General features: G+C 53.3%; 1 pseudogene; it reads right to left on the reverse strand.

Annotated features, from left to right (window-relative positions):
* The window catches only part of LOC140193675 (ATP-dependent 6-phosphofructokinase, muscle type-like), a 46,716-nt pseudogene that overhangs the window by 26,384 nt on the left and 2,265 nt on the right, over window positions 1–18,067 (reverse strand).

Consider the following 18,067-nt stretch of genomic DNA (forward strand, 5'->3'; position numbering starts at 1 on the left):
ACACGGCACATTATGATGATGATCCTGCACCTTATTGTCTGCTCTGTATTTTCTCTGTAACTGCATGCTATTATTGCTTTACCTTGTTCTACCTCAGTACACGGTGTAATTATCTGTTCTGTATGAACAGTGTGGAGGACACTGTATCACAGTACATGGTACAAATCCAATCCATAGTTGGAGGTGGTGGAGGCTTTGGGATAACATATTCTGTGTGGAGAAGGGAGGTTGGAGCTGTAGAAACAAGGGGGTGAAGGTCCTTCTCCTGGAGAGCTTGGTGTGGGATGCAAGTTCCAGAGAGATGGGGTGGGGAAAGGGGCAAATGGAGAGGAACAGCTCTGGACAATGACCAAACTGCTTGTCTACCACAGCTCACACCCCAGGCCCTTGGCCAAAACCCCTCCTTCACCATTCCCCCATTCGTATCCTCCCCTCCCCACCCCCCTCCACCAACGATTCCACATTCCAAACCAAAGGTAGCAATCACCTTCCTCTGAGTTTCATGGCTTCGCTGAACCGTTTCTCCTCCATTGCCTTGGTAACATCTTTCGTCTGAGAGGAAAACAGACGTCACGGGGTCCATCCGCTCACCACCCACCAGTCCACCATCACTCCCGACCCACAGAGCCACCTCACAGACTTTGGGAGGGGGTCAAAGTAATTTGTGCTTCCTCGTAGCCTCAACACCAAACCAAGTAACTATAACACCTCTTCCTCGCTCAACATCTTCCCCATCCCCTCCTCTCCACCTCATCACATCCACCCATCTCCTTGTTTAACCCTCCTCACATCCCTCCACCACCTCAATTCTTCCTCAGCACCATCCTCACCCACCTTAGCTCACCCTCCTCCATCTCCCTCCCATCAGCTCCTCCTCCCACCACTCCAATCTCCCCAACGGCCCCAAACACCCTGTCCCCTCCCTCCCCATCCCATTCCCACTTTCCCACATCTCCCTCTAACCCCCACACACTCCACATCCTCCCCCAATCCCCAACTGTTCCACCTCTCTCTCTACCTTCCCCTGCAGCTCCTCCCAGCTCAATCTCACCTTCATAGTCCCCATCTCTCCCCTCTGATCTTCCCAATGACCCCCAACTATCCCCTCCTCCCTCCTCTCCCCCACCACAACATCGTTCAGACTCACCATTTGCACCATCTCTATCAGAGGGAGACGCACGGTTTGGTTCCCTGACAGACTCACCACACAAGCTGGGGTGGCAGGGGTGGCCTCCAAAAGGGCCATGACTGCCTCCACTCCCATCCGACTGCCCTGGGGGGAGAGGCAGAGAGAGAGAGAGGAGGAGAAGGAGGCGGGAGACGGGGGAGAGAGCGGTAGAAAGGGTGAGCAAGAGAGCAAGGGGAGGTAGGCAGGGAGGAGCCAGGGATGGAGGAGTGAGATGGGGGAGAGGGAAGGGAAAAGAAAGAAAGGGAGGGGAGAGATCAAGGGGGATACAGCAAGGGAGAGAGGGATGGATGGGGTAAAGAGTGGTGGGACAGAGAGGAAATGAGAGTGGAGGTGGGGAGAGGGGATGAGAGTGGAGGAGGGGGAGAAAGAAGAGCAGAGAGAGGGTTGAGTGAGAGGGTAAGAGAAGTGAGTGAAAGAGGGTGGAGAGGGGTTAGAAAGCAGGTAGAGAGAGTGTGGGGGAGAGGAGGTATTGAAAGAAGGGCAGAGAGTGTGGAAGAGAGGGGGCAAGAGTGGGGAGTGAGGGGGTATGGTGAAGAGAGGGGAAGTGAGAGTGGTAACAGGAGGTGGGAGAGAGGGGCAGAGGGGGGAGGTGGAGAGAGATGGGGAGAGTGAGGGAGGAGGAAGGGGAGGAAGAGGGGGTTGAGAAGGGGGATAGAAAGTGTTGGAGGGGGTGGGAGTGCGAGGGTTGAAGGCAGGCAGGCAGGATGGGACAGGGAAGAGTGGCAGGGAATGGGTGGATAAAGAGGTGTTCGATTAGAGTGGATGGGAAAGAAGGGTGAGAGGAAATGTAGAATGAACATCAAAGTCAACAACCTGAGCAAAAAAAAATGAACTGACATTGCCCGCTCCCACGGCTCTCCCCCGCAAGGCCTCCTCCCACATCAATCCCTTCTGTTGCCATGTTCGCCCGGCACTCCCACTCGCCTTCCTTGCTGCCCCTACGGTGGTACCGCCACCTTACAAGTCCTTACCAGGATGCGGTCGAAGGCACTGGGAGTGCCCCCTCTCTGTACATGTCCCAAAATAGTGACTCGTGTGTCGAAACCAAGACGTTGGGTGACCATCTGTGTGCGAGAAGGGCGAGAAGGTAGGTGAGGGGAAGGGGACAGAGGGAGGAGGAGAGGGGTGAGGGGGCAAGGAGAGGGGGGAGGGGAGGGAAAGAGGGTGGGAGAGAGAATGGAAGAGAGGGTGGGGGAGTGGGAGAGGGAGAATGAGGGAGAGAGAGAGAGCACGAACAAGAGAAGGAGGGAGGGAAGGAGGGGATGAGGGAGGGAGGGAGAAAAGGGGGGGGATGAGGATGGGAAGGAGGGAGAGATGGAGGGAACTTTATTCTGTTCCTAATGCTGGGAGAGTGTGTTTTGAGACAGTGTCAGGTGTGTATGTGTGCGCGCGTGTGCGAGAGAGAAAAATGGGACAATGTTGGGGATGGATGTATATCTGTGAGGAGGTAGGGAGGAGAGGGGGGGATCTTTGGATGTGTGTGCATTTGAGAGGAGGGAGGGGAGGAGAAGGATCTCTCCATATGCAGGGAGGGGTGTAGTTGTGGGGAAACATGGGTTGTTTCTGTGTAAGGGAGGAGTGCTTTCATGTAGCAGGGTGTATCTGTGGGGAGGGTGAATCCGACGGAATGGTTTCAGGAAGGTGGGAAGGGTTTGGGGGTTAACCTACGTGTCTGATGTATCCCGAGGTTATTGCTTTTCCATCTTGGTCGACAGCTCCCTCAGCCACGATAATCACATTCAGTCTCGACCCTCGATGACGGGACTGTGTGGGGTGGGGATGGAGAGAGGACAGGGGGGATGAGGAAGATATCAGTCTCCTCCCTGTCATGAATGTTTGCTCCCTCCTCAGCCAATTCCTCCTCACGTCCCAGCCTCCCCGCACTCCCCGCTCCCCACTTCCCTTCTTCTCCCTCTCCCCACTCCATCACCTTTCTCCAACTCCTCCTTCCTCCACACACCTTTTCCTTCACCTCCGATCCCTCCTGTCTGCTCCCTCTCATGCCTCCACTCCCTCCTCTACCCCTAGCCTCATCCTCCCACAGTCCCCTCTCCCTGCCCACATTTACCCTCTACCCCTCTGCACCCCCCAAACATCTCCTTCCCTTGTTACCAATCGCACCCCAGCACCCTCCCCTCTACAACTCCTCCCTCTGCTCTTCACTCTTCCTTACTCTCTCCTTTCCCCAATCCCTTCCTCCCACACCCCTAATGTTCGCTCTCATCACCGGTCTTGTCTGCTCCCTTTACCTTTCCCCCGTCCCCTTCCTCTCCTCAACCATTCCTCCCCCTTTGCCACTCCCCCTCACCACCCCACCCGCCTACCTTCCTTCCCCAACCCTCCCCCTAAGCTCCCTCACTCACCTCGTTCAGCCTGTGGCAGATGATATCCTCCCAGTTTTTCGGAGGGGGAGACTCGGGGACGAAAACCCAGTCGGCTCCAGAGGCCAATCCCGACACCAGGGCCAGGTACCTGTGGGGAGGGGGCAGGTTGGGTGAGGGTGTGTGGAGGGGATAGGAGGAAGAACATGTTCAGGGGATGAGGCAGGGCTGTGACCAAGGGGGAGGGGTGGAGGAATTGGAGAGAGATGGAGGGAACTAGCGGGGGGAGGAAATAAACACAGGGGTATGGGGAGAGTAATGAGGTGGGAATTGATGGGGGAGGGGCGCTACACTCACCCGCAGTGTCGACCCATCACCTCCAGTACAAATGTCCGCTGGTGGCTGTGAGAAGGGAGTGTATACAGAGAGGGGTGAGGGTGGGGAGAGAGGGGAAGGGGTGAGAGAGAGAGAGAGGGAGAGAGCAAGGGGGAGGAGGGAGAGGGAGGGAGGGGAAGAGAAAGAGGGGGAGAGAGAGGGAAGGAGGAAGAGAGAAAGGGAGGGGGAAGAGGGAGAGAGAGTGGGAAAGAAAGATAGGGAGGGGAGGGAGGGGGAGAGAGTGGAGGAAGAGAAAGGGTGGGGCAGAGAGGGGAGGGGAAGAGAGAGAGGGAGGGGAGAGAAAGCGGGAGTGGAGGGGGTGAAAGAGAAAGCCTCAGTCAAGTTTTGATTCATTGCTTCCCACTGCTTCATGACATGCAAATTCCTTCACCATTCCACCCCACTCCTTTCCTCAAACTGCTAACAAAGATGACACCACTGTCTGGCAGAATCTCAGATGGTGACAAGAAGGCATACAGGAGCAAGGTAGATCAGCTGGTTGAGTGGAGTTGCAACAACAACCTTGCAGTCAGCATCAGTAACACCAAGGAATTGATTGTGGATTTCAGGAATGGGAAGATGAGTGAACACACACCAGTCCTCATTGAGGGGTCAGCAGTGGAAAGGGTGAGCAGTTTCAAGTTCCTGGGTGTCAACATCTCTGAGGATCTATTCTGGGCTCAACTTATTGATGCAGTTACAAAGAAGGCCCAACAGTGGCTGTATTTCATTGGGAGTTTGAGGAGATTTGGTGTGTCACCAAAGACTCAAACAATTTTCTGGAGATGTACAGTGGAGAGTATTTAGACTGGTTGCATCACCACCTGGTGTGGAGGCTCCAATGCCGAGGATCACAAGAGACTGCAGATGGTTGTAAACTCAGCCAGATCCATCACAGGGACAAACCCTCACAAACATCTAGGACATCAGCAAGAGGCGGGACCTCAAGAAGCAGCATCCAATATTAAGGATCCCTCAACACCCAGGACATACCCTGCACCATTGACGAGGAGGTGCAAGAACCTGAAAACACACATTCAATGTTTCAGGAACAGCTTCTTCCCCTCCACCATCAGATTGAACCCATGAACTAACTATTCCTCTTTTGCATTATTCATTTTTGTGACATATTTTTTATGTCATTGCACTGTTCTACTGCCACAAAACAATAAACCTGAACCACCCTCTGTCCCTTGTCATAGGATCCCTTCCCTCAGCCTTGAAAGCCGGAGGGATCTGGTTGAGTGTGGGGGACCTCAGGCAGATGTGCGCACTACCTCTGGGCAGTGGTGGTGATGCTGTCCACCACTTCCATGATCCGGTGGAGGGCAGAGTCTGTGCCAATCGTCATGTCCGTGCCACAGAAGTCATTGTCGATGGAGCCCACGATCCCCACGATGTTCAGATGGGAGGAAGCCTTCACCTCCTCAGCCGTGATCTTACCTGGGATAGGGAGCGAGAGGTCACATTTTACACACAAGATTCTTCCATATTGTCCTAGCACACATTCCAGGAGTTTACATAGAGTACACAGAGTGAATCTCCCTCCACACCATCCCATCACACACTCCCGGGATCAGACACAGAGCGAATCTCCCTCCACACCGTCCCATCACACACTCCCAGGGTCAGACACAGAGTGAATCTCCCTCCACACTGTCCCATCACACATTCCCGGGATCAGAAACAGAGTGAATCTCAATCCACACTGTCCCATCACACACTCCCAGGGTCAGACCCAGAGTGAATCTCCCTCCACACCGTCCCATCACACAGTCCCGGGGTAGACACAGAGTGAATCTCCCTCCACACTGTCCCATCACACACTCCCAGGGTCAGACACAGAGTGACTCTCCCTCCACACCGTCCCATCACACACTCCTGGAGTCAGACCCAGAGTGAACACCATCCCATCACACACTCCCGGAGTCAGACACAGAGTGAATCTCCCTCCACACCTTCCTATCACGCACTCCCAGGATCAGACACAGTGAATCTCCCTCCACACCTTCCCATCACACACTCCCAGGGTCAGACACAGAGTGAATCTCCCTCCACACCATCCCATCACACATTCCCAGGGTCAGACACAGAGTGAATCTCACTCCACACTGTCCCATCACACACTCCCAGGGTCAGACACAGAGTGAATCTCCCCCCACACCGTCCCATCACACCCTCCCGGAGTCAGACCCAGAGTGAATCTCCCTCCACACCGTCCCATCACACACTCCCGGAGTCAGACACAGAGTGAATCTCCCTCCACACCGTCCCATCACAAACTCCCGGGGTAGACACAGAGTGAATCTCCCTCCACACTGTCCCATCACACACTCCCAGGATCAGACACAGAGTGAATCTCCCTCCACACTGTCCCATCACACAGTCCCAGGATCAGACACAGAGTGAATCTCCCTCCACACTGTCCCATCACACAGTCCCAGGATCAGACACAGAGTGAATCTCCCTCCACACTGTCCCATCACACAGTCCCAGGATCAGACACAGAGTGAATCTTCCTCCACACTGTCCGATCACACACTCCTGGAGTCAGACACAGAGTGAATCTCCCTCCACACCGTCCTATCACACACTCCCAGGGTCAGATACACAGTGAATCTCCCTCCACAGTATCCCATTACACACTCCCAGGGTCAGACACAGAGTGAATCTCCCTCCACACCATCCCATCACACACTCCCAGGGTCAGACACAGAGTGAATCTCCCTCCACACTGTCCCATCACACAGTCCCAGGGTCAGACACAGAGTGAATCTCCCTCCACACCGTTCCATCACACACTCCCGGAGTCAGACCCAGAGTAAATCTCCCTCCACACTGAGTTTCCCAGAAGGAGAGGGCGGACAGTCGCTGGTGTGTGTACGCACACGACTGGCGGCTCTCCGCCTCAGGACTCTGCAGAGATTCCTGTACGCCGAGCACCCTCCCAGGTGGCACGTGTTGGCGACTTTCTTCCTCCGGAGGGGCTGCTGCCTTCACGAAGATATGCAGCTACCACCGGCGGGCGTTAGCCGTGCTGCTTTGCAGAGGCTGCCCGGCTTCCATCAGGACCTACTGAGAGTCTGGAACATGGTTGCCTCAGGCCGGGAATCCCCTCCTCTGGCAGAGGGCGGGGTCCTGGCCAACCCTTGCCCTGCCTCAACGGATGTCAGTGCGGCTCAGGTGTGTGGAACGACTCGGGCTGAGCTGCTCGTCCGGCCCAGGCCCCACAGCCTTACCCGAGAGACGAATCCACACAACTTGAGCCGTCTTTCATCGACACCCACAATCCCATTCAGGGATGCAGGCAGGAGGTACCTTTATGGGCTGCTGCTCCACACCCTCCACTTCCTAGCATTTGTCCACCGTCCCGACACGCCATGGCGGTCGGTCTTTCCACCTGGAGGTGAGGGGGGTCCCCAATGGAAGTCCCTCTACAAGGGAGTCCTTCCCATGCACCTTGGGGATCTCGGCTGGAGGGTGCTGCATAAAGCGGTGCCCTGCAATAAGTTCTTTAGTTTGTACACGGATCTCCCAGCCGCGTGTCACTTCTGCGGGCTGGAGGAGACCGTGTACCATATGTACGTGGAGTGTGTGAGGCTGCAGCCCCTTTTCGCGTATTTGCGTGGGCTGCTTCTCGCCTTCTGGTTGCATTTCAGTGCCACCCTATTCATATATGGTCATCCAGTAAGGAGGGGGGCACAGAGGGATGAGGATGTCCTTGTCAACTTGCTCCTGGGGCTGGCGAAAATTGCCATCCGTGGCTCCTGGAAAAGGGCGGCAGGAGGTTCTCCCCGGGCGGACTGCCTGGCTATGTTTAGGGGGTATGTTCGTGCCCGGGTGAACATTGAAAAGAAATACGCACAGTCCACGGCGACCGTAGAGATGTTCCGGGACCGTTGGGCTCCGCGGGGTGTAAATGCCATCATTGATGAGGATGGCAATATATTGGTTTAACATGTATTGTCTGTTTGTAGTGTAGTAAATATGTTAGTCACTGGTTTTGTAAATATTGTATAGCACCGACATTTGTAATAAAGAATTTTGTATTAAAAAAAATAAAAAAAGGGTCAGACACAGAGTGAATCTCCCTCCACACCGTTGCATCACACACTCCCAGGATCAGACACAGAGTGAATCTCCCTCCACACTGTCCCATCACACACTCCCGGAGTCAGACCCAGAGTGAATCTCCCTCCACACCGTCCCATCACACACTCCCGGGGTCAGACACAGAGTGAATCTCCCTCCATACTGTCCCATCACACACTCCCGGAGTCAGACACAGAGTGAATCTCTCTCCACACCGTCCTATCACACACTCCCAGGATCAGACACAGAGTGAATCTCCCGCCACACTGTCCCATCACACACTCCCGGAGTCAGACCCAGAGTGAATCTCCCTCCACACCGTCCCATCACACACTCCCGGGGTCAGACACAGAGTGAATCTCCCTCCATACTGTCCCATCACACACTCCCGGAGTCAGACACAGAGTGAATCTCTCTCCACACCGTCCTATCACACACTCCCAGGATCAGACCCAGAGTGAATCTCCCTCCACACCGTCCCATCACACAGTCCCGGGGTAGACACAGAATGAATCTCCCTCCACACTGTCCCATCACACAGTCCCAGGATCAGACACAGAGTGAATCTCCCTCCACACTGTCCCATCGCACAGTCCCAGGGTAGACACAGAGTGAATCTCCCTCCACACTGTCCCATCGCACACTCCCAGGGTCAGACACAGAGTGAATCTCCCTCCACACTGTCCCATCACACACTCCCAGGGTCAGACCCAGAGTGAATCTCCCTCCACACCGTCCCATCACACAGTCCCGGGGTAGACACAGAGTGAATCTCCCTCCACACTGTCCCATCACACACTCCCAGGGTCAGACACAGAGTGACTCTCCCTCCACACCGTCCCATCACACACTCCTGGAGTCAGACCCAGAGTGAACACCATCCCATCACACACTCCCGGAGTCAGACACAGAGTGAATCTCCCTCCACACCTTCCTATCACGCACTCCCAGGATCAGACACAGTGAATCTCCCTCCACACCTTCCCATCACACACTCCCAGGGTCAGACACAGAGTGAATCTCCCTCCACACCATCCCATCACACATTCCCAGGGTCAGACACAGAGTGAATCTCCCTCCACACCGTCCCATCACACACTCCCAGGGTCAGACACAGAGTGAATCTCCCCCCACACCGTCCCATCACACCCTCCCGGAGTCAGACCCAGAGTGAATCTCCCTCCACACCGTCCCATCACACACTCCCGGAGTCAGACACAGAGTGAATCTCCCTCCACACCGTCCCATCACACACTCCCGGGGTAGACACAGAGTGAATCTCCCTCCACACTGTCCCATCACACACTCCCAGGATCAGACACAGAGTGAATCTCCCTCCACACTGTCCCATCACACAGTCCCAGGATCAGACACAGAGTGAATCTCCCTCCACACTGTCCCATCACACAGTCCCAGGATCAGACACAGAGTGAATCTCCCTCCACACTGTCCCATCACACAGTCCCAGGATCAGACACAGAGTGAATCTTCCTCCACACTGTCCGATCACACACTCCTGGAGTCAGACACAGAGTGAATCTCCCTCCACACCGTCCTATCACACACTCCCAGGGTCAGATACACAGTGAATCTCCCTCCACAGTATCCCATTACACACTCCCAGGGTCAGACACAGAGTGAATCTCCCTCCACACCATCCCATCACACACTCCCAGGGTCAGACACAGAGTGAATCTCCCTCCACACTGTCCCATCACACACTCCCAGGGTCAGACACAGAGTGAATCTCCCTCCACACTGTCCCATCACACACTCCCAGGGTCAGACACAGAGTGAATCTCCCTCCACACTGTCCCATCACACACTCCCAGGGTCAGACACAGAGTGAATCTCCCTCCACACTGTCCCATCACACACTCCCAGGGTCAGACACAGAGTGAATCTCCCTCCACACTGTCCCATCACACACTCCCAGGGTCAGACACAGAGTGAATCTCCCTCCACACTGTCCCATCACACACTCCCAGGGTCAGACACAGCGTGAATCTCCCTCCACACTGTCCCATCACACAGTCCCAGGATCAGACACAGAGTGAATCTCCCTCCACACTGTCCCATCACACAGTCCCAGGATCAGACACAGAGTGAATCTCCCTCCACACTGTCCCATCACACAGTCCCAGGATCAGACACAGAGTGAATCTTCCTCCACACTGTCCGATCACACACTCCTGGAGTCAGACACAGAGTGAATCTCCCTCCACACCGTCCTATCACACACTCCCAGGGTCAGATACACAGTGAATCTCCCTCCACAGTATCCCATTACACACTCCCAGGGTCAGACACAGAGTGAATCTCCCTCCACACCATCCCATCACACACTCCCAGGGTCAGACACAGAGTGAATCTCCCTCCACACTGTCCCATCACACACTCCCAGGGTCAGACACAGAGTGAATCTCCCTCCACACTGTCCCATCACACACTCCCAGGGTCAGACACAGAGTGAATCTCCCTCCACACTGTCCCATCACACACTCCCAGGGTCAGACACAGAGTGAATCTCCCTCCACACTGTCCCATCACACACTCCCAGGGTCAGACACAGCGTGAATCTCCCTCCACACTGTCCCATCACACACTCCCAGGATCAGTCACAGAGTGAGAATTACAGTGCACCATCCCATCTCATAGTCTGAAATGTGGCTAACTCCGTACATGGGAACCAAGATGGAATGTTGCATCAGTTCTGGAGTATTACATACAGTTCTGGTCGCCCCATTACAGGAAGGGTGTGGAGACTTTGGAGAGGGTGCAGAAGAGGTTCACCAGGATGCTGCCTGGATTAGGGGGCATGAGCTACTAGGAGAGGCTGGACAAAGCTGGGTTGTTTCTGTGGAGCGACGAAGACTGAGGGGAGACCTGATAGAGGTTAATAAAGCTATGCAAAGCTTAGATATTTGATAGTCAGAACCTTTTCTCCCCAGGGTCAAAATGTCTCATTACCAGAGCACTTGTATTTAAGGTGAGAGGGGTTAATTTCAAAGGAGATAATGAGGGGTAAGTTTTGTTTACACAGAGAGTGGAGGGTGCATGGAATGTGCTGCCAGGGGTGTTGGTAGAGGCATATACCACAGAGGTGTTTAAGAGGCTCTTAGCCAGACACATATATGTGCATGGAATAAGGGATATGGACATTGAGGAGGCAGAAGGGATTAGTTTAGTTCGGCGTGAAGTTGTTCAGCACAACACTGTGGGCTGAAGATCTTGTTCATGTGCTGTACTGTTCTATGTTCTTTGTATTCCCATCCAAGCCAGTCCCATTTCCCCATGTTTGACCCATATCCCTCTAAATCTTTTCTATCCACGTACCTGTGCAAGTGCCTGTTAAATGTTGTTAGTGTCCCTGCCTCTGGCAGCTTGTTCCATATACAGACATTGAAGACATTGCCCCTCAGGTCCCTATTAAATCTTTCCCCTCTCACCTTAAACCTGTGACCTCTGGTTCTTGATTCACCAACCCTGGGAAAAAGACTGTGTACATTCACCCTATCTATTTCCTTCATGATTTTATACGCCTCTACAAAGTTACCCTTCAGTCTCCTACGCTCCAAGGAATAAAGCCCCGACTTGCCCACCCCCTCTCCATAACTCAGTCCCTGGACTCCAGGCAACATCCTTGTAAATCTCCTCTGCACTCTTTCTAGCTTAATGACATCTTTTCTGTAGCAGGGCGACCAAATCTGACCACAATTCTCCAAAATGTCAACAGTTTATTTTCCTCTGCAAATGCTGTCTGACCTGCTGAGTTCTTCTAGCTCTCATCCGTCATTCAATAAGATCATGGCTGATCTGGCCATGGACTCATCTCCACCCACCTGCCTTTTCCCCATAACCCTTAATTTCCCTACTATGCAAAAATCTATCCAACTTTGTCTTAAATATATTTAATGCAGTGGCCTCTCCTGCTTCCCTGGGCAGAGTATTCAATACACATACATATAAAATGCTAGAAGAACTCAGCGGGCCTGCTCCTGTTTCTTATGTTCTTATGCTTCAGATGCAGCCTCACTAACAACTGAGCCTTAGGCCTCCTCCCCTTCCCACGGCCCTCGGTTCCTACCAACATTCTCAATATTCATCCACCTCAATAAGACCCTTGGTACATCCAGAGATTCCCCACCCTCACAGAGATGAAAGTCCCCACACACCTCAGTGTTATCTGACCCCCCCCCACCCCTGTCAACCTTGTAACTGTGTCCCCCTGTTTGATACTCTCCCACCGATGGAGGGATCTCCACATCTCCCCTCAGGGTGTGAGGTGTTTGAATAAGATTCTCCTAACTCCACAGGATACAGTTGTGAACTGTCCAGTCTCTCCTGATGGGACAACCTTCTGATCTCAGGGATTAACCTGGTAAATGCCAAGTGTGGTCTAACTAGGGTTTTATGGAGCTGCAACATTACCTCACAGCTCTTGAACTCAATCCCCCTCCCCAGACTAATGAAGGCCAACACACCATATGCCTTCTTAACAACCCTGTTAACTTACACAGCAACCTTGATGGATCTATGGATGTGGATCCCTCTGTTCCTCCACACCGCTAGGAATCCTGTCATTAACCCTGTATTCTGCCTTCAAATTCAATCTTCCAAAGTGAATTACTTCACATTTCTCATTAAACTCCATCTGCTGCTTCTCAGCTCAGCTCTGCATCCTGTCAATGTCCTGTTGCAACCCATGACAATCTTCTACATTATCCACAGCTAACCCATGCATCAGGTCATTTATAAAAATCACAAAGAGCAGGGGACCCAGTAGGGATCCCTGTTATACACCACTGGTCACCAACCTCCAGGCATCTCACATGCTCCATCTGCTACCACCTTCTGCCTACTGTGAGCAAGCCAATTCTGTAACCACACCGACAAGTTTCCCTGGATTCCGTGCCTCCTGATTTCCTGAATGAGCCTACCATGGGGAACGTTATCAAACACCTTACTGAGATCAATCTGCTCTACCTACATCCACTGCTCCACCTACATCAAAGTGTTGTGTCATTTCCTCATGGAATTCAATCAGGCTCATGAGGCACAACCTGCCCCCCACAAAGTCTAATCAGACTATACTTTTTTCAAATGCTCATAAATTCTGTCTCTGAGAACTTTCTCCAATAGTTTGCCCACCACAGCCATAAGATTCACAGGCCGATAATTTATTCTGTCATTTACTCGAATAATTCAATCACCACTGGTCACTGACTTCCACACCACTTGTCTGTCCCTCGCCTCCCCTCCCTTTCCCTCTCAGGGGTGGGGCAGGGGAGGGGGGTCCTGGGACACACTCACCTTGCTTCTGGAGATCGGCAAGCAGGCCACTCCACTCCATGCGGAAGTCATTGGCTCCGGTCAAGCTGCCGTCACCCCCGATAACACACAGGTTGGTGATGCCATGTTTCACCAGGTGCAGGGCCGCAACCATCCTGCCCTCGCGCGACCGGAACTCCTTACAGCGAGCACTACCGATGACCGTGCCGCCCTAGGGTGGGGGGGGGGGGTTGGAGGGAGAACAGGGAGAGGAAAGAGAGAGGAAAAGAGAATGGAGGTGGTGGTGGGAGGACAGAGAGGAAGAAGGGAAAAAAAGCAGGGGGAGAGAGGGAAGGAGGTGAGAGAGGAGAGTCGAGAGATGGGGAGGAGGGAAGAAGGGGACGAGAGGGAAAGGGTGTCAGGAGAAGGTGTATGGGGGGGAGTGTAGGGGAGAGACATTATGAAGGGTGCATATGCACGCACGTTTGTGTGTGTGTGTATATATATATATATGACTGTATATATGTGTGTCCGTCTGTGTGAACACATGTGCCGGCCTGTGTTTTCAGTGTAATGTGACCTCTGGTCTGGTGTTGGAGATCAGGAGGCTATTTCCAGCTGCTGATATTTGGGAGTGACCCCGTGTCAGGGGTTGGATTACAGTCGTTCCCAAATGACAGCCAGCCTTGCAAAGGTCAATGGGAGCCTGGTGGGTAAATCAGCCCTCTTACTCACTTACCTCATTGCCCTTCTCCACCCTCATTCCTCTCTCTTCCTCATACACCCTCCCTCTCATTCCCCTGGAGCCTGACACCACTCACCAGCTGTAACATCATTGAAACACTCTCCCAGGTCGCCTCTCGGATGTTGTCGCCTCCATCAACCAGACCTTGGTAACCCTGTGGGCAAAGGACAGTCAAACCACACTAACTCACACGAAACACATCCTCCCCTCTGGTTCACATGGAGGGAGATTCACTCCGTGTCTGACCCCGGGAGCGCGTGATGGGACGGTGTGGAGGGAGATTCACTCCGTGTCTGACCCCGGGAGCGCGTGATGGGACGGTGTGGAGGGAGATTCACTCCGTGTCTGACCCCGGGAGCGCGTGATGGGACGGTGTGGAGGGAGATTCACTCCGTGTCTGACCCCGGGAGCGCGTGATGGGACGGTGTGGAGGGAGATTCACTCCGTGTCTGACCCCGGGAGCGCGTGATGGGACGGTGTGGAGGGAGATTCACTCCGTGTCTGACCCCGGGAGCGCGTGATGGGACGGTGTGGAGGGAGATTCACTCCGTGTCTGACCCCGGGAGCGCGTGATGGGACGGTGTGGAGGGAGATTCACTCCGTGTCTGACCCCGGGAGCGCGTGATGGGACGGTGTGGAGGGAGATTCACTCCGTGTCTGACCCCGGGAGCGCGTGATGGGACGGTGTGGAGGGAGATTCACTCCGTGTCTGACCCCGGGAGCGTGTGATGGGACGGTGTGGAGGGAGATTCACTCCGGGTCTGACCCCGGGAGCGTGTGATGGGACGGTGTGGAGGGAGATTCACTCCGTGTCTGACCCCGGGAGCGTGTGATGGGACAGTGTGGAGGGAGATTCACTCTGTGTCTGACCATGGGGCCCAAAACTATTCGGAATTCTCTAAGCATGGTGTTATAAAGCTTCAGCATAACATTCTTGTTTTTATATTCTAGTCCTCTTGAAATGAATGTTAACGTTGCATTTGCCTTCCTTACACTCACTCAACCTGCAAGTTTGGGAACCCGGCACGAGGACTCCCAAGTTGCTTTGCATACCCGATATCCAAATTCTCTCCCCATGCAGAAAATAATCCGTTTGGCGGGGGAGGAAGGTAGGGGGACAGGAACAGGATGGAGGTATGAGGAGGATCAGGGTGAGGAAGAGAGGAGGTACGAATGGATTGGAGGAAGGGAGGAAAGGGAGAGGCTGAGACAGAGGGGAGAGAGGGGGAGGAAGACAAGGGATGTGGGGGGGGAAGGGTAAAGGGGAGATTGGTGGGGGCACAGGAATGAATGGTGGAGGGACGGCGTAGGGTAGGGATGGTGTGCACTAGGGGAAGAAGGCAAGGGTTGAAGATGGGTTGGGAAGGGAGAGAGGGAGGAACATGGAGGGGATAGGAGGGAGTGAGGGGTAAGAGGGATGTGGAGATGTAAGAGGGAGGGGCTGAAGAGCAGTAGGAGGCAGGGGCTGAGGGATGGAAAGAAGAGGTAGGAGGGAGTGCCTGAGGGAGGGGTAGGTGGGAGGGTCAAGAGGGAGGGGCTGAGAGGAGTAGGAGGGAGGAGGTAAGAGGAAGGGATAGGAGGAAGGATTAGGAAGGAGGGGTTAGGAAGAAGGCGATAGGAGGGAGGGGCTGAACACTCACCTCGTGAATGAAGTAGACCTTTGCTCCAGTGTAGATTCCAACTCGGACAACAGCCCGGACAGCGGCGTTCATCCCTGTGGAGAGAGAGGATCAGCTCACCACAGTGACAAGAGGTTGGGTGTGACTGGGTGACATGAAGGGTAGGAATCTGGGGCTAGGATTGACCTCAGGGGCAGCTGCAGGACAACAACAGGATGAGGGCCAGTACCAGGTGGATGGGCAGAGTGGGCTGATGCCTTTCTACTGGAAGTAAGGAGGGAGCGAGACCAGGATCTGGAGGGAAGGAGTGAGGGGAGATCCCGGACAGAGAGAGAGTGAGAAGCGGAGAGGGGAAGTGCCAGAGTGAGATGGCGTGAGGGGTGTCCAGATGGAGGGAGGGGGCGAAGGTTGGTCTGAGAGGGAGCGAAGGGAGGTCTCAGAGGGAGAGTGGGAGCAAGGGAGCAAGTGAGGGGAGATTCCAGAGGGAGGGAGAGAGGGCTAGGGAAGGGGAAGGGAATAGCTGGGGGAGGGGAGAAGCATCACTCACCCTGAGCATCTCCACCACTGGTCAGCACCGCAATGGCTCTGCCGGCACCCAGAGTCTCCAGGCGGGACCGTTCGACCACAACCATGTTGTCTGCAGGGACACAGATTCAGAGCTGGGTTGGGTTTTCCCCTGCACCTTCTTCCCTCCCTCCAACTCCTACCTTCCCCTTCCCTCTTCCTCCCCCTGCCTCCCCTTCCCTCCCTTCCTTCCATGCTTCTTCACCCATCTGTCCATCTTTCCCCCTCCTCACCATATTCCCTCTACCTCTCCATCTCCCGTCCCTATAGTTCTCCTCTCCCTCCTCCACTTATTAGTCCTTCGCTTCACCTCGTTGTTCATATTGTCTCCCTCCTCTCCCTCCATTTCTACTCCACATCAACAATCCTACCTCCCCTCTCCCTCTCTCACCCCTCCCTTTCCTCTCTATTGTTTCCCCTCACTCCCTCCCTCCATTTCACCTCTCCTCGACCTAAGCATGGATTGGGTTACATTAGAGGCAGTCCACAGGAGATTCACCAGGATGATCCCAGGATTGAGAGGGTTGTCCTATTGGCAGGGGATGGACAATTTGGGTCTGTATCCTGTGGGGTTTAGAAGAACCAGGGTTGAAGTTATTCAACATCTCAGCCCCTAAGGGGACATGAGAAGAGTGATGTAGAGATGTTTCCACCAGTGGAAATGAGATGACACAGTTACAAGGTTGGGGAAGGAGGTGGGTGGGATGGTGAGCTAACACTGAGGTGTGTAGGGACGAATGTTGATAACTTCACTCACTTCAATGCTGAACAACAACCACAACCTGCAGACTCACTTTCAAGGATTCTGCAACTCATCTTCTCAGTATCATTATTTACTTTTTAAAAATATATTATTTGCACAATTTGTCTTCTTTTGCACATTGGCCTGTGTCAATCTACATCATTCAGAGTTTTTCATAAATTCTATTTTATTTATTTATTGTCCTGTGAATGCTTGCAGGAAAATGAATTCAAGGTAGTATATGATGACATACATGTACTTTGATAATAAATTAATGATGAACTTTGAACTTCATCTCTCCAAGGAAGGGGACTGGATTGTTGAACGTGTTGAGTGTGGAGGTACTGTATATAGATATCAGGAAGGTCGAGAGGACCAAGGACTGTGCAGAACTGAGGCAAGAGAGGTGATCGGATTTGTTGGTGAGACCTGGAGTATTCTGTTCATTTTTGGTCATTCTGCTACAGGAGAAATGCCAGTAAGCTGGAAAGACCCTGGAACATCTGGACAGCAAAGATGCATACATCAGGATGCTCTTCATTGACTGCAGCTCTGCATTCAATACTATCATCCCCTCAAAACTAATCAATAAGCTCCAAGACCTTGACGTCAATACTTCCTTGTGCAGTTGGATCCTCAATTTCCTCACTTGCAGACCCCAGTCAGCTTGGATTGGCAACAACATCTCCTCCACGATCTCCATCAGCACAGGTGCACCACAAGGCTGTGTTTAGCTTCCTGCTCTACTCACTTTACACTTATGACTGTGTGACTAACCACAGCTCCAACACCATATTCAAGTTTGCTGATGTCACCACTGTCGTCGGCTGAATCGAAGGTGGTGATGAATCAGCATATAGGAGGGAGATTGAAAATCTGGCTGAGTGGTGCCACAACAACAACCTCTCACTCAATGTCAGCAAAACCGAGGAGCTGTTTATTGACTTCAGGAGGAGGAAACCAGAGGTCCATGAGCCAGTCCTCATTAGGGGATCAGAGGTGGGGAGTGTCAGCAGTTTTAAATTCCTCAGTGTTACCATTTCAGAGACCTGTCCTAGACCCAGCATGTAGGTGACATTACGAAGAAAGAACATCAGTGCATCTACTTCCTTAGGAGATTGCAGAGATTTGGCATGCTATCTAAAACTC

The sequence above is a fragment of the Mobula birostris genome, unplaced genomic scaffold (genome assembly GCF_030028105.1).
Source record: "Mobula birostris isolate sMobBir1 unplaced genomic scaffold, sMobBir1.hap1 scaffold_691, whole genome shotgun sequence".
Lineage (NCBI taxonomy): Eukaryota > Metazoa > Chordata > Chondrichthyes > Myliobatiformes > Myliobatidae > Mobula > Mobula birostris.